The 25,576-nt window shown below is 38.1% G+C and overlaps 1 protein-coding gene across 1 annotated transcript in view; it reads left to right on the plus strand.

Annotated features, from left to right (window-relative positions):
* The window catches only part of PDZRN4 (PDZ domain containing ring finger 4), a 338,913-nt gene that overhangs the window by 228,029 nt on the left and 85,308 nt on the right, over window positions 1–25,576 (plus strand).

Consider the following 25,576-nt stretch of genomic DNA (forward strand, 5'->3'; position numbering starts at 1 on the left):
GCCTCTCTTATTGATCTTCTGGCAGGTGCTTTGTATTTTAGTTGAGTGTATATCTATCTTTGTCCCCTAGGACAAGGCCTGCCTGTTTCATATTTTTCTCTCTCCCCCACCACACCCCAAATCTTATAGAAGGGTGCTTTGCACATAGTAGGTGTTCAGTCAAATAACATTCATGTTCACACTCAATATTAACTTGACATTGTGATCCCAAGTGCTGACTATATTCAGTCTTTGATAATAGCACTAATTACATTCAGTTGTTTTTTTATATATTGAAAAAATACCTTTTTTTTTAAATTATTTTTATTTATTTATTTATTTTGCAACATCTAAAGTAGGGGTGTCGAACTCAATCAGAGAAGGGGCCAAAATCTAAAATCCAGCCTAAATCGCGGGCCGAATGGTTTACTGAACAGTCATAAACTGTCATTGTGATGGAAACGCAGCGGAGTGCAGTGATGACAGCACGGTGCGGGCCACATTGCAAGGCCTGGCGGGACGGATTTGGCCCGCGGGCCTTGTGTTTGACACATGTGATCTAAAGCATCATATACCTTCTTCTCTTCATCAGGACTGACAATGTCATAGAACTTTTTCACAGCCTGTTTGATCTAATGTTCACTGGCCTTGACACCCACAACGAACACAAAAGCATCTGTCTTTTTGTTGGTTGACTTGATAGTCAGAGGGAATTTGAGGATGGCATTGTGGTCAACTTTGTTCCTTCTGGGGGTGCCTTTGGAGACACAGTTTCTTGGGCGATGAGAATGTAGATGTGAGGATTTTCTTTTTTTATGGCTGTGGACACCTTTCAGCACTGCTTTCTGTGCCTTCAAAGCCTTCACTTTGCTTTCGGCTTTGAGAGGGCTAGGGGCTTCCTTCTTCACTTTTTGTACCATCTTCGTGAAAAAGGCTGATTACATTCTGTCTTATATGACTATGCAATGTCTATCTTTTCTACAACCAGTAGTCGAATCTAAACATGATTCTGAAACCTATTCAAAACATAAATAAATTAACTTCTATACTGAAAGGTCCTTGGGGGAAATATTTATTTACTTTATATATCATTTTTGAATCCCAGAGAGTTGCTTAACCTGGGGCTTTTAATAAAATAGATATTCAGTGTTCGTGGAAGTAAATCGTTAAGTCAGGGATACCTATAAAACTCACAGGGAGTCTCTTGACTGCTGAGCATGCATTTCTTATGTATATTTCTCATAGAAAGTTAATGTACCAGGAAGACTTCATTACGTTTTCATTATGCTTAACTCTAAAAAGGTATCTACATGGTTTAGAAGTCATTGATCATTAGTCACAAGATGCTGCTAATCTCTCTACCTGAGTAAAACAAATGAAGCCATCCAGGTAAAAATTGGCCATCACTTAGTCATTTCTTCAGAAGACTTCCATATTTAAGGCTATGCACACAATAATCCCTGCCTGGATTCTAAGATCTGTTCTATTCAACTTATAAGAAAATATGCAGAAGTGTTGATTTTTCAAGCTTTTCCAGATCAAGTAAAAAAATAAGTAAATTTTGGAAGGGTGCAACAGAAAGAATATGTCTCCAAAAAATTCATGAACATGATTGTTAGTAATTTTGTCATTTTTTTAAGAAAATGGTCTTATAAAATAAGAAAACAAGTATTACAATAATATAACAGTGATATTAGCAAGAGCATTTGGCTGGGTGTAAAAAGACATTGGGTCTGTCCACTGCCAGACTCTGGACACATTTCAGTTTCCTCAAGGACTAGATGGGGTCATGTACCCTGAGATCACTTCGGTTTATATGATTCCTGGCCACCCCATTGCCAAATTTGTATTTTTAAAGAATATCTGACAATATTCCCTTGCTCAATAATATTTAGAAGCTCCCAATTATCTATAAAATTACAAAACCAGGTACATCTGCTTAGCAATATAAATATTATAAGAGTTAATCCATATTGACCAGTGATCCCAAATATACAAATGCCAAACTGGATAACTGCCTGATTTCTGAATTTATTTTGCACCTTGCCCATTCTCTGCATTCTTTGCTGGAAACATGTTTTCCACCTCGGGGATCCTTTCCCAACCCTGAATCCTTTCCTGAGTTCCTCAACCATACTTTCTCAAAGTCAGCATACTCCTAGTTTATAATGAAGTTCTTCACACTCTGACCTATACTAGTTATTCAGATTTTGAAGGTTCATCCATATAATTGTCTTTAAAGAAGGAGCACTGCCTTAGATTTTTGTGTCTCCCAGAGTATCTATCTAGCACAATGCTTTAGTCATTATGGACATAAACCATATAATCTTTTAAATAAACAAATGAGAATCCACAGCACCTTAGAAAGCACAGTACACACAACAGAATCATAGAATTAGAATATTACATGGTGATCACCACATTTATATGCAACATGTGACTCCCTTGATAAATCACATAGTAAAATACACTGTGATATATTTAAGTTAAATATAGAACATTTGCATTAAAGTAAATTTTTATTTCTGTTCCTGTCAAACTTATCATCAGAAAGCATGTAGACTTAGACACTGTTGCTAATAAGATGGGCAGGATACTTTCCCTTCAATAGTAAAGATCTCGTATCAGTAAGATATAGGAGGCTTGCCCTAGCTGATTTGACTTAGTGGGCAGAGCTTTGGCCTACTGACTGAAGAGTCCCTGGTTTGATTCTGGTCAAGGGCATGTACCTTGGTTGCAGGCTTAATCCCCAGGAGGGGGGGGGGGGGGTGCAAGATGCAGCCAATCAATGATTCTCTCTCATCATGATGTTTCTGTCTCTCTCTACCTCTACCTCTCCCTTCCTCTCTGAGATCAATGGAAATGTATATATATGGCTTCAATTTGGCCAAACATAGAGGAGGATTCTGGGAGCTCAGCTAACTCAGAGGAGGCACCACAGCAGTGGGGCACAGAGGATGGCCAGGGCTCTCAGGGCTTCCACAGTGAAGTTGTTGTGAAGGTTGGATTTGCATATCCAGGGACTCCATAGGAATAGAGTTCAGTGACTTCCAGTGGCTTTTGTCTTCCACACTCCATAATACCAGCCATATTCAACTAGCATAGTCAAGCAGCCATGTGCCAGCGTAATCTTGAATGAACACTGGAGCAAAACACCTTCAATAGATGATACACTGGCTCTGTTTACAAATCCAGCTAATGCCAAGAGAATCATCCCAGTTCTTGGCTCCCACTGCACTGGCTTCCAGAGAAAAGTATTGGCTATTGTATGCTGGTCAGTTCTGTAAGCCAGAAGAGCTCAGGAGCAAGTGAACAGAATGGCCACCTGAGCCTACTCCTATTTCCATTATGATGCCATTCAGTGGAATCACTCACTCATTCAACAGTGTCTAGAGGTGCACCACTTTAGACTTGGCCCCAGAATATTTAGAAAATCATCAATACAATTAATATGCATTCTGAAATTGTAGTTGCCATAGTTTTTTTTTTTTTTTCCCCTTAATCTTATTTTGTTTTATATTGTTACTTTTTTCTCTTCTGAATTAAAGACCTATTTGGCTATATGGTTTACTCCATATGAGAATTCTTAAATAAAAACAGCAAAGTATTAACTTATCTACTTTTCTCTTTAATTCGCTCATCCCCCTTTTTTAAAAAAAGTAAAGACAGAATGTGATAATGAGAATATTATGTGATAACTGGAACCTGTAGAACCATTTAGATGAAATTTCATTGTTACACCAGTGAATGAATGTGATGGTGTCTCTTTTACTTCTTGTCCACTAAGATCGTGAATGAGTGTGAATGGACAGTTGTCATATATGTCTTTCTCCCTAAAGGCATGAAAGCAACCTTCAAACATCTGCCTACATAGTCGTACGTTGTACTGTGGAGGGAAGAGGGACCACATACTGAGTCAATGTAGGAGAGAGAGATGCTTTCTCAACATCCAAACACATCATTAAACAACCACAAAGATTTTACTTCTAACTCACTAAACATCTGCTAACTAAAGTTCTTTTCCTTTTCCCCCCCAAAAAAGTATTTTTTTCTAAACCAAAAAACTATGCATGTTTCTGGGGGGAAAAATAATTGACCAAAGAAAAGCTATGGGGAGATATTATGTTAACAACATTAGAAAGGGGAAGCTTCCATGTTGAAAAGGAACAAATATGCCCTTTTGTTTACAGTTTATAGCAATATAATAGCAACATCATTTATGGACCCCTTTTGTGCTCCGCAGTTCCTCTTGCCCTAGACCTGTTCCCCCCTTTCTTTTTCCCACTGCCATAGCCTAGCTTTCACCTCGGACAGTCCTGGCTCTAACTGGTCTCTCACCCTGCCTCTACTTCATTTGATCTTTGGGGATGGAGAGGAGAGGAAGTGAGAAGTGTTTCCTTAAGACTGTTTCCATTTCCTGCCAACTGTTAACTTACAGAATGGCACCCAGTGAGACTTAAACACAGCTTAGGTTATAATGCCACGGTGTTTTCAGAAAATATAGGCATGGCCGTTTTACTGTTCTTTTCAAAATGGCCTTGGCTCTCAATGCCATTATCGGTTCATTATCAGTGCATTGTGCGTTTCATTGTCCAGCAACCGCTATCTGATAAAACCCCTAATTATTAAGTATCTGATAATACTAGCCAAACAGCTTTAATTACAGCATATCTCGGTGCCTTGTTTTTATTACATTTCATGCCAGGATGAACCTGGCCAGCATCTTTAATAAGGCCATATTAAATCCAGGCTAAGAGGTTAACACTCACGAGGCAGCCCGGATTCCCTGCCTATTGTGTGGAGAATCTCATCAGAAAAAGCCCCCAAACTTCATTAAAGACTGCTGGACGCGGGCCCTCCTCTATTGCCATTTACTTTAAGGGCTATCACTCAGGGGCAATTATTGGTGTGTGCCTCATGATCCCCGTTATATTAAGGCAATTTCTACACCTAGGTTAGGCATTAATACCGCCATTATCTCCAACACAAATCCCCTGACAGCAGAAAAGCAGGAGAAATTACAGGCGGATTAATCTCTAGTGCCCGTCCAAGAAGCAAACCTTCCCCCAGAGGATGGGGAAGGCTGTGTTGAACTCGGTTAAGCTGTGTTCGATGTAATGAAAAAGAGCCCCCTGTGCCCGCCTCCGCCGGCACCGTTAGATGACCTTTCCTCAACTTGTCAATATCCCTCTTGGGCGTGCCTTCTCCCCACTCCTCCTAGGCCTCTCTGAATCCTGTGGCATCTTTAAATACTTATGTTTGTGCTTAAAAAAGAGAGAGAGAGAGAGCGGAAGAAAGGGGGAGAGAGAAAACAATCAGGCTTATCCATGTGAAAAGGCTGGACAAAGTAATCTATTTCACACAGAAAGAAGAGAGGAAAAAGAGCCCGGTGTTTTCACAAATCCTTTACATTCTCGGTGTGTTTTTCCCCGATGTGTCTGTGGGTCTCACATCACCAACCAGGCTGGGAAAAGCAGATCAGAGGACGAGGACAAAGACTCTCGCCAGGCACAAAGGCGCAGGGAGACAGGAGGATGCAGAGGCTTGGCAGGTCACTGGCTGCGCATCCTGACTCTCCCGATAAGGGTACCTCTGACAGCGGCTGATGCTGGCGGTGACGCACCGAGGCGCCTGCCACCGGATCGCTGGGGTTTGGGGAAGGCATGATAAGGAACACAATGAATAACTAACAAAGCTCCTTTGATGAATGCAGGCATTTGCATGACAGCGCCTGGAAGTAGCAGCTTCTCTCCTGTCAGGAGCACATAGCACGCCTCACCACAAACGTGGTACCATTCAATGACACAGAAGGGCAACGGCAGATAGGGTGCGAGTGGGGTAGGTGGCAAGTTTTCATTCATGGTAGTGAATTTGTGTAGGAGCCATGGCCCCAGAGAAGAACATTGGTATGGGTATTGGCCTCAAAAACGAATGAGGTTTTTCTTTGGGTTTTGAGGGGAAATAGCTGTCCTAAGAAAAACCAGGACAGCTGAAATGGATAGCCAAGGCATTCTTTATAGCAAGGTGTGAAGGGACGGTTCACAATTGAATTTGCCTGGGTGCTACAGAAATAACCTCCCTGTATGGCTATTCTATTTGGTGGGGGGAGGGGCGAGGTTTTTAGTGGGTGAGGCCCAATGGGAGGGACTCTCTGGGTTCCAAATCCTTTCGGAGGCAGCAATTGGGTCTATGAGTTAGTACAATGCAGCTTAGCATTTGCCCAGCTCATAGCACTGATCTGCAGATTTGAGCCTATCCACTCTTATCTTACCACAACCCAGAAATATAAAACTGTGACCCAGAGCCAGCCACCAGCTGTAGCTTCACCCAAGTTTTGATCTACTGCTGGTGATAACTGGTGACTCCCAACTCATAATGTGGGGAGCCCCAGGGCACTGGGCACTTTCTGGCCAAGTGAAATCTAATATCAAGTGAGGAACCACTTATTTCACAAATCACTGCTCGTTCATCATATGCCTTCCCCCCCCCCCCCCCCCCCGGCCCCCTGCTTTTTTTTTTTTGGTTGATAAATTAGTTGCTATTCTTCCTGAAAGGTTCTCCGTCCCTTTAAATTACTTTAATTGGTGGATATTTTCTGTAACCTTTGAAATTCTAACATTCACTCAACAAACTTCATATATGTGTTGGGCAAGACAATTCCTGGATGGGAAAATAGATATAGCATGCCTCCTCGAATGGAGGAAGAAAAGGCATATTTGTGGCCTAATTTTAGTTCTGCTGTCATTGAAATATGAGCAAAATACCCTGAGGATTCAGAAGGAGGGACAATTTCAGAGAAGGTGCAGCTGATCCCTGGAAATGTGGAAACTAACAATGAATCAGTGAACATTTAGAAAGGCCTCCCAACTTAATGCCCCGTCCCTCTGATAGAGTGATTGGACCACAGGAGTTATTTGGGGTAGTGTATTGTAGAACTGTATACCTGAAACCTATATAAGTGTATTAAGCCATGTCATTCCAATGAATTAAAAAAAAAAAAAAAAAGATTTGGACCAAATCTTCCAGGGATGTATGTGGGCATTAGAAGGGAAGCTTTCTCACCCTTGGAAATGCAGGAGTGTTTTCCCTTTAAAAGACTTGAGTATTGTTGCTCTCTGATACTAGTTAAACGTGAACTAGTGACATCAAAAGAGATATTCTTGACTGAACTTTAACTAAAAGAGAAACCACCGGCAAGATTAAAATGTCCATTTCCTTTGCCGAAAATAGACCTTCTTTGCTACCCCATTTACCCACTACAAATATGATTCTTAAAAAAATAGCCACACTTTCCTAAATAAAGTTTTTTTTCCCTGCTTCTTCCTTTTGAATTGTAGGAACTGTTACTACAAATTTTTAAACATTCTTGGTGATAATGGTGATCAGAAAGGTCAAAATCATTTTGATAAAGAGCCTCAGCAGGAGAGAAAAATTAACTCCCTATGGGATACTCTCTTCTGTTGGTTGGGAGACCTTCCTCCATGTGATTCCGGCACCTAGGCTCCTCCGTCTTATGTCTGTCATCCACTGTGGTTTCAGAATCCTCTGCTTCCAGCCAACAGAAGGGGAAAAATCAGAGAGGAGAAAACCCCTCTTACTTCCCAAAAGTCCTGACCAGAAATGATTGATCCCTTCTGCTCGTACAGAAGACAAGAACAAGCCATGTGTCCATGGCTGGACACAGTGGGGAAGTCAAAAATATAGTTTCTGGCTCAGCAGCACCGCAGCCATAACCCCACACTGGGACAGCATGACTTTATGGTAGGTAACTAGCTGCCTCAGCCACAGGTAATAACCTGGAAATCTGGGAAATGAGGGAAAACTCACAAATAGATAAGAATACACACAGGGTAAAATCATCTAGCTGCACCAGTATGCAAATTACCTACATAATAACATTCATGATTGACTTAATGCACTCAGTATTGTTTTCAGTAATGGTGGTGGCTGGAAAGGATCCCTTCCCCAATAAAAAAGTTGCACATGCAGAGAAACTGTCTTAAGTGGCAAAGTGCACCCATATGGCAGCCTCCATTAGACAACTCAGATGTTAAATTATGCACGTGGCCAAAAAACCAGAGTAATTTTTTAAATCAATGCATGTTCTTTTCACTCTTGTTTAAGTTATGCACATACACTATTGGTTTATTTGACCATTTACTACTTTTTTATTATTTGTTATTTATTGTCACGTCTAACTTGATATCAAGGAGACATGTGAAACTCAGGCAATTTCAAGAGTAAATTGGGTTTGATAGTGCATATGAGTTGGGCTTTAAAAAAGGATTTATTCTTTACTTTGGGAGAGAAGAGAGTTCATCTATTGGTTTGTGTTTTGAATCACTGCCTCATAGATAGTAGGTGTGGAATAAATATTTTATGAATTTAAATAGGCTTTTTGATGATGTCAATGATGATGAGTGTGATGATTTTTTTTAAAAAAAAGTCCAAAAGATTTAAAAGAATCTTTCCAAAAATTGGGACTTTTTAAAAACGCTGTGGGACACAGGACAATTTGTTAAAAATCGGGACTGTCCTGACAAAAGCGGGACATCTAGTCACCTTAATATATATATATTTCAGATAGGAAGAGAGAGGGAGAAAGAGAAACATCAGTGATGAAAGAGAATCCGTGATTGGCTGCCTCCTGCATTCCCCCTACTGGTGTTTGAGCCATCCACACAGACATTGTGTCCTTGACCAGAATCTAACCAAGAGCCCTTCAAGTTCGCAAGCCCACACTCTATCGATTGAGCCAAACCGGCTAAGGTGAGTGTGATGATTTCTGTTCAGGAACACAGAGATAATTGTATGGATTAATGAATGCTGATTGAAATTGTTTCAGCTATTACAATGAATTGTATTATAATAATAATCATTATAGAGTGAAGATTAAAAACATAAATCATTGATAAAAATAGGTCAGAAATATACTTATATAAAATAAAATGTTCTGCTTTTATAAAAAAAAATTATAGAAGCCAATTTGCCTTTTTAAGAATACATTTTAATACTTAAGATTCCTTTGAGCATACTTGATTATATTGCTAATAAACTGATATATGACAAATAACATCATCAAAATATTAGTACAAGTAATAATAAAAGCCCCTACATTTAATAATTCTGGAATACTTAAAAAAAACTAATTCTATTTGAAGTATTTGATATCACACAGTGCTATTTGTTTATCAACTGTGACACTGGCATGGATTTATATTTTTGTCAGAGCACATCTTACTTTCTCAGGCATTATAAAAAGATATTCACTTTCTGTGAAAGAACTTTAAGAAGAACTATTATACTACCATTTACTTAGCTAAGAATTATTGAGGCTTTACCAAGTACCAGGTGTCTCTCTCAGGGTGGTAAGCATATTAACTCATTTGGCCTTCCCAATAGACATAAGCAATGATAATAATATTACTTCCATTTTAACAGTGAAGAACAGAGGTATAGAATACTTAGATAACTTGCCTGTAGTCATCCCATTGCTCACTGGTGGTTTAGGACTTAAACCCAGAGAGGCTAATACCAGAGATATTCTCTGAGTCACAACAAAGCAGCCTCGCTACTAAGAACCAAAATGTTGCTTTTTAGGGTAATTTTTATATAATAGTTTGTAACGTATCCAAATAACTATGATATTACTGAGCAACCAATAATCGAATGGAAACATATGTAGTTTATCACTATATATAAAAAACAGAAATGAGAGTACCCATTATTTCTCCTGATTTGAAAAATGTTTTTGATCATAGAAGAATCAGTATAATTAATGCATGAGGAAAAGGGGGGGGGGGAGTTGAGTGATCTTAATAAAATTTTTAAGTTAACGAATATTGTAGTTTTTTAAAATTAAAGCATCCTAGAAAAGACAAAATATAGTAAATTGAATCTTATGAAATTGCCATTATTTTTATAAGACAAAAAATGGTTATATATTGGCAATTCCATGTAATTCAAACAATTGCCAAACAAAGGACACACTTATGTACTAAAGAGCCTGTCAGAAATCATGATATGAAATATGCAAGTATTCAAAAGAAGTTATACATGGCCCTACCTATGAGGGCTTACAGTGTGAGTGTAGGAAAAAAACATATACATTGAGTGGCCAGATTATTATGATCCCTGAATGCATAATAATCTGGCTACTCAGTATATATAATCTGGCCCAGTGCATGAATTCATGCAGTGGTGGCATCTGGCCAGCCTGGCCAGGGGGAGGGGACATGGTCGGCCTGCTGGTCGAACTCCTGGTCCAGGGGACAATTTGCATATTAGCCTTTTGTGATATAGGATATACAATGAGTGGCCAGATTATTATGCGTTCAGAGATCATAATAATCTGGCCAATCAGTGTAGTCCTGTGAATGTAAATGATATCACTCAAGAGCACTTACAGAGTGAAATTGTGTTCAGATGCCAGGCTCAGAGAGCTTTCCCTCTAAAACCAATACAGATACAAGGGCAGGCAGGACTTCCAGGTGTTCAGAAAAGGCCCTGTACTTCACTATACTTTCCAAGAACACTTGGAGTGCTCCTGCCTTATTCCACTCACCTCTGCCCTTGACCCCAAGAAAACTGTCCACACTTAGTCTTTTCTTTTCAGCTTGCTGATGTCTGTAGTTATGTGCTTAGCCTTTCTAGGCCAGGAACTGGTAACCTGCCTAGTCCCCAACCACTGGCCCCACCTCTAGCATCTGAACTTTGTCTCTATCTGCTTTATACACTGTGACTGTTTCCCGTACCCATGCCGATATCTTGATAGGGCTCAACCTACTAGGTGGGCAACTTATATTACATAATAAAATCTTTCAAAGTAACCAAAACAGTTAGCATTGTAATTGTAAAATTGGAGAGTCTTTGAGAACCAGAGTATTTAGAGAAAGCATCACTGACATGGGTAAGCCTTGAAGGGAGATTTGAACAGCTGGTGGAATCGGGATGAAAGGAGAAGAATAGGATATTCAGGCTGTGGAACAGTGAAATGAAAAGAACAACACAGAGGGGCCCACAGTTCTGTGGAGGGGTCAGGAATCACCCAACCATAGTGAAGATTTCACTTAGTTGGAGATAAATGAGAAAAATGAATTAAAATAGTGTCAACTTTTCAATATATATAATGTTTTTTTTTCTTCTTTAGAGCTGCAAGACCACAGCTATCCTTATTAGGTGAATAATTCTTCTTACTTAATCATATTTATTGACCACCTACTATATTACCAGGTTCAAGGATGGGGGCTTAGAAGTCCCATCTAGGTAGGAGAAACAGAAATAGAAACACACTACTGAATACAATAAAAGTTCATCCCATGTAAAATGGGAATTTCAGTTATCTATCTTTGTTAGTTTATTGGATATTTTCACTTGCATTTTCAAGTCTGTCTGGAAAATCTGTCTCAAATGATTCATGCATTTTTTTCCTATTTCAGATTGTATCATATCATTCTTGCTAGTCAGGTGTACATCGTCAGGGTTGCATTTAATTTCATTCCTTCACACTTACCTTTTCTATCCAATTAGTTCCTACATCTGCTTATTCTCCATTCATAACATTTCTCACATTTTTTCTTTTTTCTGTCCTTATCACATTGCTCACTCCAGATCTCCATCACTTCAGTGTAAGATATAATCTCCCACCTGATCACCCACAGAAGTACTTAAAAACACTTACATTTCACTTTGGCTATGTAATTACACAGCTCAAACCCTTAGTGCTCTGCTCCTCGCCACCCTGCTCGGTTTTACAATACTAGCAGAGTGCCTGAGAACACAGAGTCTGCAGTGAGGTGTCCTGTGTTTGAATCCTGGCTCCAGTGCTTTTAAGTTGAGACCTGGAGCAAATCAGTTAGCCCCTGGGTTCTTCTTTCAGCTCTAATATAAGACGAGAATAATCATAATCATAGCACCTGCCTCATTGGGTAGTTGTGTACTTTAAATGAGTTCCTTTTTGTTAAGCACTTGGATCTGAGCCTATTATATAGTGAATGCTTTAAAAGTAATTAACTACAAAGATTTAAAAATTAGCCTTTGATAAGACACTTACCCTACCTGGATCTCTGCTTATCTGTATAACTAATAATTGAGTTTTTAATTTGCTAAAATTAAAGATGTCAGGTGTTAAGCACTCAGCGCATAGGAAGTACTCAGTGTGTGGTGGCGTTTATTGGCTGTGACTCAAAACCCTCAGCCTGGGATTGAAAAGTTGACACTATTTTAATTCATTTTTCTCATTTATCTCCAACTAAGTGAAATCTTCACTATGGTTGGGTGATTCCTGACCCCTCCACAGAACTGTGGGCCCCTCTGTGTTGTTCTTTTCATTTCACTGTTCCACAGCCTGAATATCCTATTCTTCTCCTTTCATCCCGATTCCACCAGCTGTTCAAATCTCCCTTCAATGCTTACCCATGTCAGTGATGCTTTCTCTAATTAATATATAATTAATTAGAAGGTGGCCAGCAGGGTGGGGCAGGGCGAGACAGAACAGGCATGCCCTAAAGCCACAGCACTGCCCCAGGTGTGGCCGGCCAGTGAGGAACCACTGGAGGTTGGCTTTAGGGCATGCCTGTTCTGTCTCGCCCTGTCCCACCCTGCTGGCCACCTTCTAATTAATTCCTTTCAATGTGCATGAATCCATGCACTGGGTCACTAATAATAGATAAATGAAAACCATATATTAGCTTCTCTTTATTTCTTCTGGAGACTATGGCTTCTCTCGTATCTATTTTTTCTCAATAGAATTTAAAACTTGCAACCTATGATAGTGCAAAGTAAAATAAATCACTACATGTTAAAAAATATTACCTTAGAATTATCTTAATGGTTTAGTAGTTGGAATCAATACACATCTATTGCTTTCTTGTCTTTAATTATGTTTATCTAGAGTACTTGATGGTGAGGCTGTAACTGGTGTGGAGAAGCAAATTTGTTGCAATTGTAAATAGCACTGTAGGAAACTCTCCTAAGAACACTCTGGTATTGCCCTGGCTGGTGTGGCTCAGTTTGTTGGAGTGTCATCCTGTACCCCAAAAGGTGGGAGTTTAATTCACAATTGGGGTGTGTGCAGGAGGCAACCAATTGATAGTTCTCTCACATAGATCTCTCTTCTCTCTTCTTTCCCCTCTCTAAAAATTAATAAATATATTTATAATATATATTTATATGTACATATATCAATATATAAATATATATATATATTACTATTGTACTTAAAATGACTTTTATTTCTTCATTATTTTAATAGCAATGTATTTTGACCCTGTGCTCTTCTAAATCTAAACCACCCTGAAAAGTAGATGGATGGCAGTTCAAATTTTATGTTATTTATTTATTTCATACATAATATCATGAAATTTATGATGATTCTTCTATGCTTACAATGTTTGAGATATGTTTAGCACCTGGAAATCCTGTGTGGTGTCTTGAACAGAATACTTTATAGAGCATTTTCTACTATTCCCTTTGCTCCCATCTCCGTTTTCTTCTGTTGGCCTCCAGGGGTATATGTTGTTTGTACTATTCACTTGATGCATGACACTTGGTATTTTCAGCTAAACCTTCATGCATAGAGAATTTCAGCTCCTTGAGGATATTATATTTCAAGCTTCCAAGGATTCTCTTCAGCACCTGCAATCCCTCTATGCACAATACACCCCTGCACCCACAGATACTATTAATGGGTGACAGCCTTTTGATATTCCCAAAGTGCCTTGAAATTAGTCTTTTAGTGACCCCTATAATTCTGACATTTTCTTATGATTAAAATGATTGAGGAAGCCAAAACCGGTTTGGCTCAGTGGTAGAGCGTCGATCTGCAGACTGAAAGGTCCCGGGTTTGATTCTGGTCAAGGGCATGTACCTTGGTTGCGGGCACATATCCAGTGGGGGATGTGCAAGAGGCAGCTGATCGATGACTCTCTCTCATCGATGTTTCTAACTCTCTATCCCTCTCTCTTCCTCTCTGTAAAAAATCAATAAAATATATATTAAAAAAATTTAAAAAATAAAATGATTGAGGAAGCATTGTTCATGAAGAAAGAACCAAGATATGCAGGTGAAAACTACCTGTCGAAAAATGTGGTTGTACGACAAAGTCAGTCTTTTCAAGGATTACTCCAACACAATTCATATGCCTAATTTGTTTCTCTTTACAAAGCTGACTTTGAATTTGTCATAGCTGTTGTTCCCTGCAAAACTGACTAAAACCATTCATTTTCACAGTACATATGTATTGCTGAAGAACCAGCATAGCAAACTAGAGAGAATCACAATTCGAAATTAAAATTAGAATGTTGGAATCTCATTTTTATCCTAACTTGTTAGATGAGACCCAACATGACCTGGTGTATCAGTGCCAACCATTACAAAAACTGAATTAGTGGATCACTCAAATCCGAAACAGATGAGCCTTTCGCTGAACTATTGCTTTACCCATGGGGTCCTCTGCTAACATTTGTTTTCCCCAGGCAGAAAGTCCTCCTCGGCCTCCCCTTCAGACTGTTCCTTTCCCAAGAGCACACTGAAAGCTTTGGTCTACTCTGAGAGCTTTGTTTGTTTTACTTATTAAAAAGCTCCTCTTATCCAGGTGTTGCCTGCTTGCGGGAAGGTGGCACCTTGTTGACAGCTCTGCAAGTGAAGGGAAATTGACAAGCCTGAGCACAGAGTGTCCTCGCAGTACCTGTTAATGATTGTGGTGCCCCTGCCTGCCTGGCAGCCACTATCTCTAATTAAGCATCTGTGGAAGCTGGAAAGCAGGGCTCTTAATTGGGAAGCTGAAGATCAAGGCAGGTTGCAATTTCTGCCAAGACATGTATCTATCCGGCCAAGCTTCATTTACCAGTCCTCACACTTGCCTTTGTGTTTTGTTATTCTGCAGTCTTCCCCCCACCCGTACACACACACTGCCAGACAAAGAGGCTATTTGGCGAACATCTGAATATACAAAAGTCATTTTGCATGAGGAACTTTTCGCTCTATAAATAACCTACTGAACCAGGATCTGTGGTGCATTTAGTCCTAATTGCACCTATTCTCACCCTTCCTCCACGCGTCCCATTAAGATATATAGTCTAGGACACATACAGGAGATCAGTTTGCAGCTATCTTTTACATAGAACTGATTGTTTAATTGCAGATTAAAGATTAATGCAAGTATAATGATTCCATGAGGACACTTCAGACAAAAGCATCCTGCATCAGGCTGCCTGCCTCCATTTTTCAATTTGACCATAAATTTGGCTGGGAATTAAATAGTAAGTAGCCGTGATTGCAACTCTGGTCTCTGAAGGCACTCACGGGAATGAAAATAAATGAACAGGCTCTCACACAAAGCATGTTTCATTATGGTCATTAGTGGGCAGATTCTCGCTGTATGAAGGTGAAAGTGTCTAGAAGAGATGTTGGCATGTGTCTGTTAAGCACAGCTGAAAAGGGTGGTGAGAAGGGTGGAAGTGGCCTTGGTTGGAGAGAGATGTCAGTGTACTTTTGGAATTTTAATTCCTTTGGTTTATTGCTAAGAGTTTAAAAGGTTTCAGGCATCAGCAATGGGTTACTTATACCACAGAACCAGATAAATGTAAGCTTGGTCTGTATAGGTTCAGAATTGGTGTGATGTAGAATATGAATATAAATATAAGTGATAGTTATTTGGCAAATATACCAACTCTGCATTAAGCAGCCAAATAAAAAAATGTTAGAGATAAATGTGACATCATGAAAAGCCCACAAGGGCCTTTCCTGTATTTGTGGTAATGATTTTGATTGGGAAATGCTTAACTTTGAATTTCTCTAGTGTTTTTCAATTTTTGTTTTGTTTTTTCCTTTGTGGTGTGTGTGTGTTGTTATTATTGTTTGAGCCTTTGGGTTTGTGAGAATGAAATCTATTTAATCACTTTATTTTCTTACTTTTCAGTGAGCAAATTAACCTGCATGACTTAATAAAAGGGGACAAGTCTGTGTGGGTCGGGTCTTTGTTTTTTTTTTTTTTTTTTTTTGTGTGTGTGTGTGTGTGTGTGTGTGTGTGTGTGTGTTTTTAATTGATTTAAAAGAAAGGAGGGAGAGGGAGCGAGAAAAACATCATTGATCGGGAGAATTATTGATCTGCTGCCTCCTGCATGCCCCCTATTGGGGATTGGCCCAAAATTCAGGCATGTGCCCTGACCAGGAGTTAAACCGTGACTTCCTGATCAGTGACCTCCTGGTTCTTGGGTCAATCGATGCTCAATCATTGAGCAACACCAGCTGGGCTGGGTCTTTTCCTTTTGACCATTGGTTTTATGCTCCCAAATAACATATTTCATCCCATAGACTAGGGGTGTCGAACTCAATCAGAGAAGGGGCCAAAATCTAAAATCCAGCCTAAATCGCGGGCTGAATGGTTTACTGAACAGTCATAAACTGTCATTGTGATGGAAACGCAGCGGAGTGCAGTGATGACAGCGTGGTGCGGGTCACATTGCAAGGCCTGGCGGGACGGATTTGGCCCGCGGGCCTTGTGTTTGACACATGTACCATAGACACTTTCAATGACATCGTTAAATTTGTTAATTTAAAGATCCCTAAAGTACACTAGTTTATTTGGGTAATGCCGTCATTTGGGAAGCTGGTTTTTACTCTTTACGAAAGAATAAAAGAGCAAAGACTGTTCCTATTATGATATGTTGAAATATTTAAAACATTTCTTCCTGTTGATAATTTACATGAAGCCAAGACATGAATTAAAGTCTGATAAGACACAAACTTACTCATGTTCTTCTCAGCCTACTAGAAGTCTTATTACATGAAGGAACAAATAAAACTGTGGAAACAATGATAACCCAATAATGAATGGGTCAGAAGTTAAAATGTGTAATCACAATGTGTTGGGCCACTTAAATAAGAAACACACACACACACACACACACACACGCACCATATTCCTTCTATTCATGGTATCCAAGGAAGTCTCCTGGAAAAAATTTAACAGAGCTATGTTAAAACTTGATAAAGTTTTTGTTAAAACTATATTGCTTCAGAAACACATATCCAATGTCAAGGCTTAACCATTTTTAGAGATGTTCCAAGTCAGAATTCTAAAGAAATACAATAATATTTTTATTTTTCATGAATTAAGAAAATAAGGGCCAAAGCAATTCCCAAAATAAAAAAAAAGTAATTGTAAAAGAAAATGTTTTTGTTTCTGATATAAAATCTATTCAAATATTCAACATCACAACTGACATTAAAATTTCAGAATAAGAAATAATGGGGCAGGAGGCAAGGACGGGGGGTGGGTTAGAAATGGTCAATCGAGGAAAAGGGGACATGTAATACTTTCAACAATAATGATTTAAAAAAGAAATAATGACTTTTACAGATTACATATTAATGAGATTCAGTTGGGGACACTGGCAGGTAAAAAAGATTTGATCCTAACTTGGATGTGGGAATATGTTTTCAATTGATACACAGAAGAAAAGGCTGACTTCCTCTTGAGACTGGAGCAGTATTGATTTGTCAGAAAACTAAAGTAGATGACATGGTGTTTTTTACAGTTCAAAGGATCAGTGAATATAGTTATCATAGTATTATGATTATATTTATATATATATATATATATATCCACTCACTTTTATTTGGTTCTATTATTATATATATATATATATATATATATACACACTCAGTTTTATTTGGTTCTATTATTACTTCAAAATTCTATGGCTGAGAAAATGAATGAGTAACTTCTCATGTGCATGGGATTATCTTATGAGAAAGGTTAATCAGCTGCTCAGCGTTTTCACTGAAGAGTGAGCAAGAAGACACAGCTCAAATTGAATAGTTTAAAGTGAGCACTTCTCTAAGTTACATGGGAGTGATGATCATTGGCATTATCTGCCCAAAGGTTCCCTGCACATGAGTGCCTGCTGTCCATAGAGAACAGTGTCTCCTCTCCGGAAAGGTGTTTAGATGCAAGAAAGGCTTGACCAAAGAAATTCCAGAACACCCATCTGTATAGATCTCTTTATGGAAATAGACATGTCCCCTTGTTGAAGGATTCAATAATAATTTTTACATAAAAAAATGAGTCCAGAAAGTATAAGAAACATGGGAATTAATTAACATATGCACACATTAAAAGCACATTTTTCCACCTTTAAACCCACTCACTTGATCCACCTCACCGTTTCATCAACTCAGAGCTAATTTTTTAGTAAATGTGAATCAACATCACTGATCCATAACTTTCCAGATCTAATGGCCCATGTAATTTTGATGAACCAAGATAGTTCATCTCTTGTGACCATGCAATTCCTTACAAATTTTGAGTTTGTATGTTTCATGTTTATTACACATTGGTGCAGAATTTTTGTTCTCTGAATTAACTGTTCCAATTAGAAGTTCAAGGACATGATTTCGGATGTCTCCGCAGTTCCTTCTGTCAGTCACAATAGCCATCTCTTTTACCAGCCACCTGTTGAGAGAGCAGCTGCCCTATTTATTGCCTCAATGGCCTTGATAGCCTTCTGAGATAAGCCTAATTTATCAGTCCCATTCTAGTGTTGATCCTGTTCATAAGACATGAGACTGACATTAGCCTACTGCTAAGTCACCAGATGTTTGGGATATTTTATGTAGTCAAGTTAAATTAGAATTGAAATTTAGAAATCTTAAATAAAATTTACGCCTTCCCCTTTATTTTATATCTACTGGACTAAGACCATAGAATGTCAGTGGAGTAACAGATATTGCTGAGATTTTGATATTTTGAGACACATATAGATTGAATGTCAAAACATAACATGCTGTAAAGATATAAATTTGTTATAACACACTTAGTAGGTTTCCTGCACAATGTAGCATTATGGGAAGGTATCCTACTCTGTGTGTCATCTCTGCACAATGTAGCCTTAATACAGGTAATAAAAAACAATATTGCTATTTAATTTTTCCCAGCATCACCCTCAGTTACCAATAGAAACTTTTATATAAACATTTTAAAATTTCTTAACTCCTCCCTAGAAGATATTCCTTCCAGATAGTGAACATAGAATAAGACAGAGGAAGAGAAATAGAAAAAGACACTCTGCTCTACTCAAATGGGAATTCTAGGTTGACAAGCCTAATATTCTTTAGAACGAGGGACTGATAAAATTTCAACAGGGGATAGAATGGAAAAGGTAGATTTCAAAACATAAGTATTTTTTTTTTTTTTATAAACTGAGAAGACTCATGATGTGAGGCAAATAAAATATAAATACTAAAATGAAATCTTAAATTACAGAAAACATATTTTATACCTATTTGCTTCACTAGTATCTATTGCATTGTCCTACTTAGATTAGCCATTTACTATCGGGGGTTTGTGGATGATAAGGATCAGCTTACCAGGTTAAGAGAAATGAGTTGATTGTAATAACACCTCATATTTATACAGGGAATTTTTTAGGCTTTTTGGCATAAAGTAATAAAATAACCCACCAAAGGTTGAGTACATAATGTTCACAATCATTTTGATCAAATCAGACATTCCAGGACTGTTTTTTCCCAGCCTTAATCAGTGGGTCAATGATATCTAGGCATTGAGTTAGCCTCCCTGTCTTCTCGGCCTCTCTTCATTACCACAAATGGCTACCATAGTTCCAAGCATCACATGCTCACACAGCGAAATCTAAGGAGGGAAGACAGACAAGGTGTCTTTTCTTGCCATCTCTCTCTTTTACCAAAATGGAAAATCCCCAAAAATATCTCAGTATATTCCCCCAGTAGATACTCATCTGTGAGCTATTTGAGAAATTAGATGTTTCTGAAATATTTTTCCTCTTTCATGGGAGCTAAGGTTCTACAAAAAGAAAGAAGGGGATGGCTCTGGGTGGGCAACAGACAATAATATCTTTCACCAGGTACATTCAGAGTCAAGAGACAGTCATTCAGTGCCGACAGCACCAGGATCTCTACCACCTGCTTTCACACATGTTGAGTGGTTGATTTCTCATAGTATGATTGTGAGACTGATCGTATTTTCCATTTTACAGATGAAGAAACTGAGGAAAAGAGAATTATCAGAACAAATGAAGTAGGAGAGATGAGATTTAAGTCCTTTTTATAAGACCAAGGCCAGGGTATTTTCTACTGCAGCTCAGCCAAATCTCAGAGCTGAAAAACTTAATGATAGGAAAAATGAAAACAAAACCTTACCAGAAAAGATAGGGTATTGTGCCTATCTAAAATGTAGTAAGAGGGGAACAGGGCAACACATTGGCCTTCTGACACTGAGGCTGCTTATAGAGGGTGGGGGAATTAGGAACATGCATCAGAGATTAGCCTGGTATCAACTCTATTAAAGAGTTTGAAGAACTTTTCAAAAATATACAATTATTTCTATATATAAAGAGAAATATTACTTTTTTTTTTTTAGAAAATTTAACCTGGTATTGAATATAATACATATATAATATTTGAGAAGCAGTCACGAAATAGAGTTTTTTAGGGAATATCATTTATGTAAAATCTGAATAATCACTTGTGTTTCAGCTGAGGTTTCTAAAGATTTTATATTTTATTATCCTCTCTGTCAAAGGGTAGATCTCAGGTGTGCTCCATAACCAAGGATTATGATTGTTTTTTATTTTTTAACTAGAGGCCTGATACACAAAGATTTGTGCAAGAATAGGCCTTCCTTCCCCTGGCTGCCAGCACTGGTTTCCTTCTGATACCCAGGACCCTGGCCTTCACTCTGGCCACTGCCTTCTGCCTTTGCTCCTGGTCAGTTGCCCCCATCTTTGTTGTGTTAATTTGCATATTCCCTCCTTATTGGCTTTGGGCACCACCATCTTTGTTGTGAAGTGACAGTCAATTTGCATATTCTGTTTATTATATAGCATTTCCTTTTTCCAGGTGATCCCAAAAGTAGCAATCTATTTTCATTCACTCAATAAGCTTACCTAAGACTTCCAAGAGAAGAATCTCAAAAGTAGTAAAAAATAATCATGTCTCTTTTGAGATTTCTTTAGATTCTCATGCTGCCTTCAGACTTCTGAAAGCATCCTAAACATCTCTCCCTTTCCTTTTTTTAAGCAGTTGAAGAACAGAAAGGAGAGGGTGGCTGTAATTTTCCCTCCCACCCCCTAGAGAGCTTCAGAGCAGTGTGTAGAATTGATGTATGACACGCCACTCCTTTGTAAAAGCATCAAGAATATTAAAATACTCTTATTATCTGTGCTTAGCCTCAAGCCTCCTTTAATGATCCTCTCAGATCTTGCAAGAATGCAGACTAAATCGACTGTGTGAGTCCAAATAGTAGTAACACAGTGACAATTAATGGTTCTTGTCAAGATCCCTAAATTATGGCACCTAACTATGAGATTTATTTTTTTTTACTCTCTCTTAAAGGTACATGGGCAGCTTCTTAAAACATCTAACCTTTGTTCTGGAATGCCTTCTCAAAAAAAACCCCAAAAAAATCCCACAAAAAAACAACAACCACCAAATAGACTAGAAATTCTTTGTGGTTTAATTCAGAGTCTAATAGTACATATATGGCATGTATATGGATAGAGCCCTTTTCATCTGTCATTTCAATTTATGTTATTTTCACTTGGATTTCTTGTGCTTATTTTTTAATCTCTGTTAAATTTTGTTTTTCATTCAACTCTGAAAAAATGCATTCTGAAAGTAGCTACAATTTTTAAAGATATCTTAAGAGTTTATGTGTAAGATCCTGCTCTTTCTGATAGACCCATTGAAAAAGTTCAACTTATTTTTAAAAGAAAGAGAATAATGCTCTGTATATAGAGAACTTATGAGTGTCTTGTAGCAAAATTGAAGGAGTGTTTATAAATGGTGTGTTTTTTTCCCCTTACCATAATGTGAAGTTGAAAAGAGATATTTTGAAAATACTCAATAACCCTAGAGATCAAAGAAAATCCATGTGAATTTCTAAACTTAAACCTACCTTAATCATAACTGTGGGATTGAATAGGTCATTTCTGAGCTGGGTTCTTCTCACTGCGCTAACCAGTGTCTTTTCTCATTTTTGTACAGTGATTAGGAGTTTGGGTTCAAGTCCTGACTCTGAGAACTAGCTATGTGACTGGAGGCAACTCACTTAAAATAACTGCATCTGTTTCTCACCCACGCAAAAAGTATGATGTGAGGATTATCCCACCACAGGGAACCTTTTTACCAATTGTGTTCTGCATGCACATAAGAAAAATATTTACCAGTTGATGACTACTAAGTGCTAAATAAATGTGAAATATGAACTATTAGAATCATTGCTCATATTTTCATCTCACCTAGTATAACCCTAACCAAACCAAAAAGTGCAAAGATCTATCAGGTAGATCTCTATTACCTAGATTTGCTACAAACTCACTGTGTGAGTTTGGGCTATTCAACCCTTATGATTCTATTTCCTTAACTCTAAGGTGAAGTTTGTGGTCTAAATATTTTTGGAGGGTGCATTGGCATTTTACTTTGAAGTCATCGCAGGACGGAAAACGACAGAGAAAAGCATCTGGGAGGTCAATTGTACCTACATGCTACTCCATGCAGTGGCCTTTTGTATTCTTTCAGACTGGAACCTCCCTCTGGCCAGCCAGCACTGATTCCTACCTTGCTTCCAGAGGCTGGCTCCCTACTCATCCTTCTCATGCCTCAAAACTTGTCCCTTCTCTTCAATCCCAATGTCTTCCTGGAAAAGCATATTCACCTTGAATCCAGATTTCTTCATATCTAAATCTGATTAACTCATCTATAGAAAACTGCACTGAATGTCAATATATTACTATTCCCAGGCAAGATATGTGTTGTTGGGGGGTGTTTTTATAAATTTAGGGAGAGGAGAAGGGGGTAAAGGAAAAGAGTTTCAAGCTCCATGGCAGGGAAGGCCATTGAAGGGACAGGAACAAGTCTATCTCTGGGCTGGCAACGTTTACATTATCCTGTACTTGGTGCAAGCTAAATCAGACCGCCTGTATCTCTTACTTGTCCTGAAATGACTAGATCCTAGAGAGTGACTATTCCTGTGGGTTAATTCTGGCACGGAAATGACACATCAGGAAATTCCCAGCATGCCAGGATTCACTGGAGGTGTTACTCTTTTTCCTGTCACCTGTTTCCTGAGTTGCCATTTGTGTTTGCTTTGAAACAGAATTAGAGGCAAGGAAGTTTAACCATTTCTACATCTGCCTTTGCTACAAAGTCTTAAACAAAATCTAACAGATATATACATAAAGGTATGTTATAGAATTATTTTTTAAAAATTAACACTAATGAATCAAACTAAGATAAAATGCTGTTGAGAACTAAAAAGTGACAACAATTTTTTAATTTTGAAAAATCACAGCGAATAGTTTCAAATCTTATATAAGACAGAACAATGGACTATTATGTTCCTATGTTATAATATAGTTTTTTTATTAAAAAAAAACATTATATCAACTTTTTGTTGCCTAACGTTTTCATATAACAACTTGGTATAGAAGCTGTAAGAGATATTTAAATATCGAGGAGAGGTTAGAATGTTAGAATGACACACAAGGCCCCTTCTAACACTAAAAAATAATTTTGGTAAAACTCTTCTGTTAAATTACTGTTTTCAATACTTCTTGAATCTAGTTGGGAATAGAAAAACCAGGAAACAATATAACTTGGTAGACAAAGTTTAAATTTGGGGTCAACTTAACTGGGATTCAAATCTCATGGCTTACAAGTCTTTATTAAGTAACATAAACAGAAATATGTAACCTTTATCTCTTCTGATCTGAAAAATAGGTGCACCAATAATGCTCAATCTAGAGAGTTACTGCAACCATTCAATTAACTATTTGTATGCCATAAGCTTCTATAGACACAAGTGGCCTTTTTTAATTAAATTCAAGATACCATGGCAGTTAACTGGTTAAATGAGATGGGGTCTGATGCATCATATTTGACACAGTGTACCAAGAGCTCAGTGAATGAGGCTTTACTGCTTGTGTGGATAGTCTACTTGGAGAATGAAAGAGGAATGGCAATAGCATGGCAATAATTAGGGGGATATGAGGAGTCAGAGAAGGAGGAGGTGGATTGACCAAGATATAAGAGGAGAGAATGAAAACGGAAAATAAACCAAAGAAAGAAAAGTAGGGAAACCTTTTTTGAAAAGAAAACTAAGGGTCAAAGCCCAGCCCATAGAATGGCCTAGTACGTGTTCAGTAACTGTGAGTTCATCTGACTCTCTCACCTGCTGACACTTCTCCAGGTCCTTTTCCTCCCTTATGTCCTAACTGCATAGAACGCTGCCACAGCTAAGCCTTTGCAATGGCTGTTCTCTCCTTGAGTTCCTCCAGATAGACAGCTGAATAGTCTTTTATCTTTTAATTAACTCTTGCTCAAATACCTGGCACCTTCTCAGTGAGACCTACATTGACAACAAAAAGGAATTATAACTCTCCTCTTCCACTCTCAATCTACATCTATTTTCTTCATAGTTCTTAACAAATGGATGAAGAATTTATTATATTTATTGTCTGTTTGCCTCACTAAAATATAAACTCTCTGAGGTCAGGGATTTTGTCTAACATGTTCACTTATACACTGAGTAGCCTGATTATTATGATCTCTGAACGCTTAATAATCTGGCCACTCAGTGTATAGCCTAAAAGGCTAATATGCAAATTGCCCCCTCAACCAGGAATTCGCAGGCCAGGCCAGCGAACTGCCCATGTCCCCTCCCCCTGTCCAGACTGACCGGACCCCACCCAGGCATGAATTCCACCACACACACACACACACACACACACACACACACACACACTGAGTGGCCAGATTATTATGCATTCAGAGGTCATAATAATAATAATCTGGCCACTCAGTGTATTACCTCAGTGCCTACAACTATCTGGCACGTGGCTTCTGTTTAGTAATTTCTTTCTTTTTTTAAAAATTCATGAATGAAAATTAAAAGAAAAAAAAGAAAGAGGAAACTAATCTCAGACTCAAGAATGTTATTTTCTTATTTTTATTTTAATTAGCAGTCCCAGTGCTTATACACTAGGAAGATCTCAACATCTAATTATATTTTAAACTATTATCATTAGCTTTGAGCTTTAACAACATCATTCACCTTCTATTCTACTATAACTAACTCTAAATAAGTCTAGAACTTGAAATATTGTAAGCAGGGCACCTCAACTTTATGTATTAAAATGCTTAATATTGTAAACTCTACGAACATGATGGTTTTGAACAATTAGCTAATTATGCAAAACATCTATTTATATATTTGGTTATTTACCAAAAATATTTTTTCATTCATAAGGCTTGTCTCTTGAGATGCAGAAGAAATATCTAAAGCCCTGATATCTAGCAATTAAAATTATAGTGGAAGCAGCTAGTGTAGACGAAGGACAGATTTTGTCACACTTGATCACATTTTTCTGCATCATGCTCAGCCACCTAATGAGGGAAGATGAAAAACATCTGCTAGCTAAGAGGTGGCTTCTCAAATCAGAGTTCTAAAGCTGAGAAAGTGCTTCCTTGTTTCATAAACATAGCAATTGACTTTTATAGCCTTTTAGAAAATGTATATGCATCCTTCTTAAATCTAGAGAGAAATGCATCACAAATG

The sequence above is a fragment of the Pipistrellus kuhlii genome, unplaced genomic scaffold (assembly GCF_014108245.1).
Source record: "Pipistrellus kuhlii isolate mPipKuh1 unplaced genomic scaffold, mPipKuh1.p scaffold_m20_p_3, whole genome shotgun sequence".
Lineage (NCBI taxonomy): Eukaryota > Metazoa > Chordata > Mammalia > Chiroptera > Vespertilionidae > Pipistrellus > Pipistrellus kuhlii.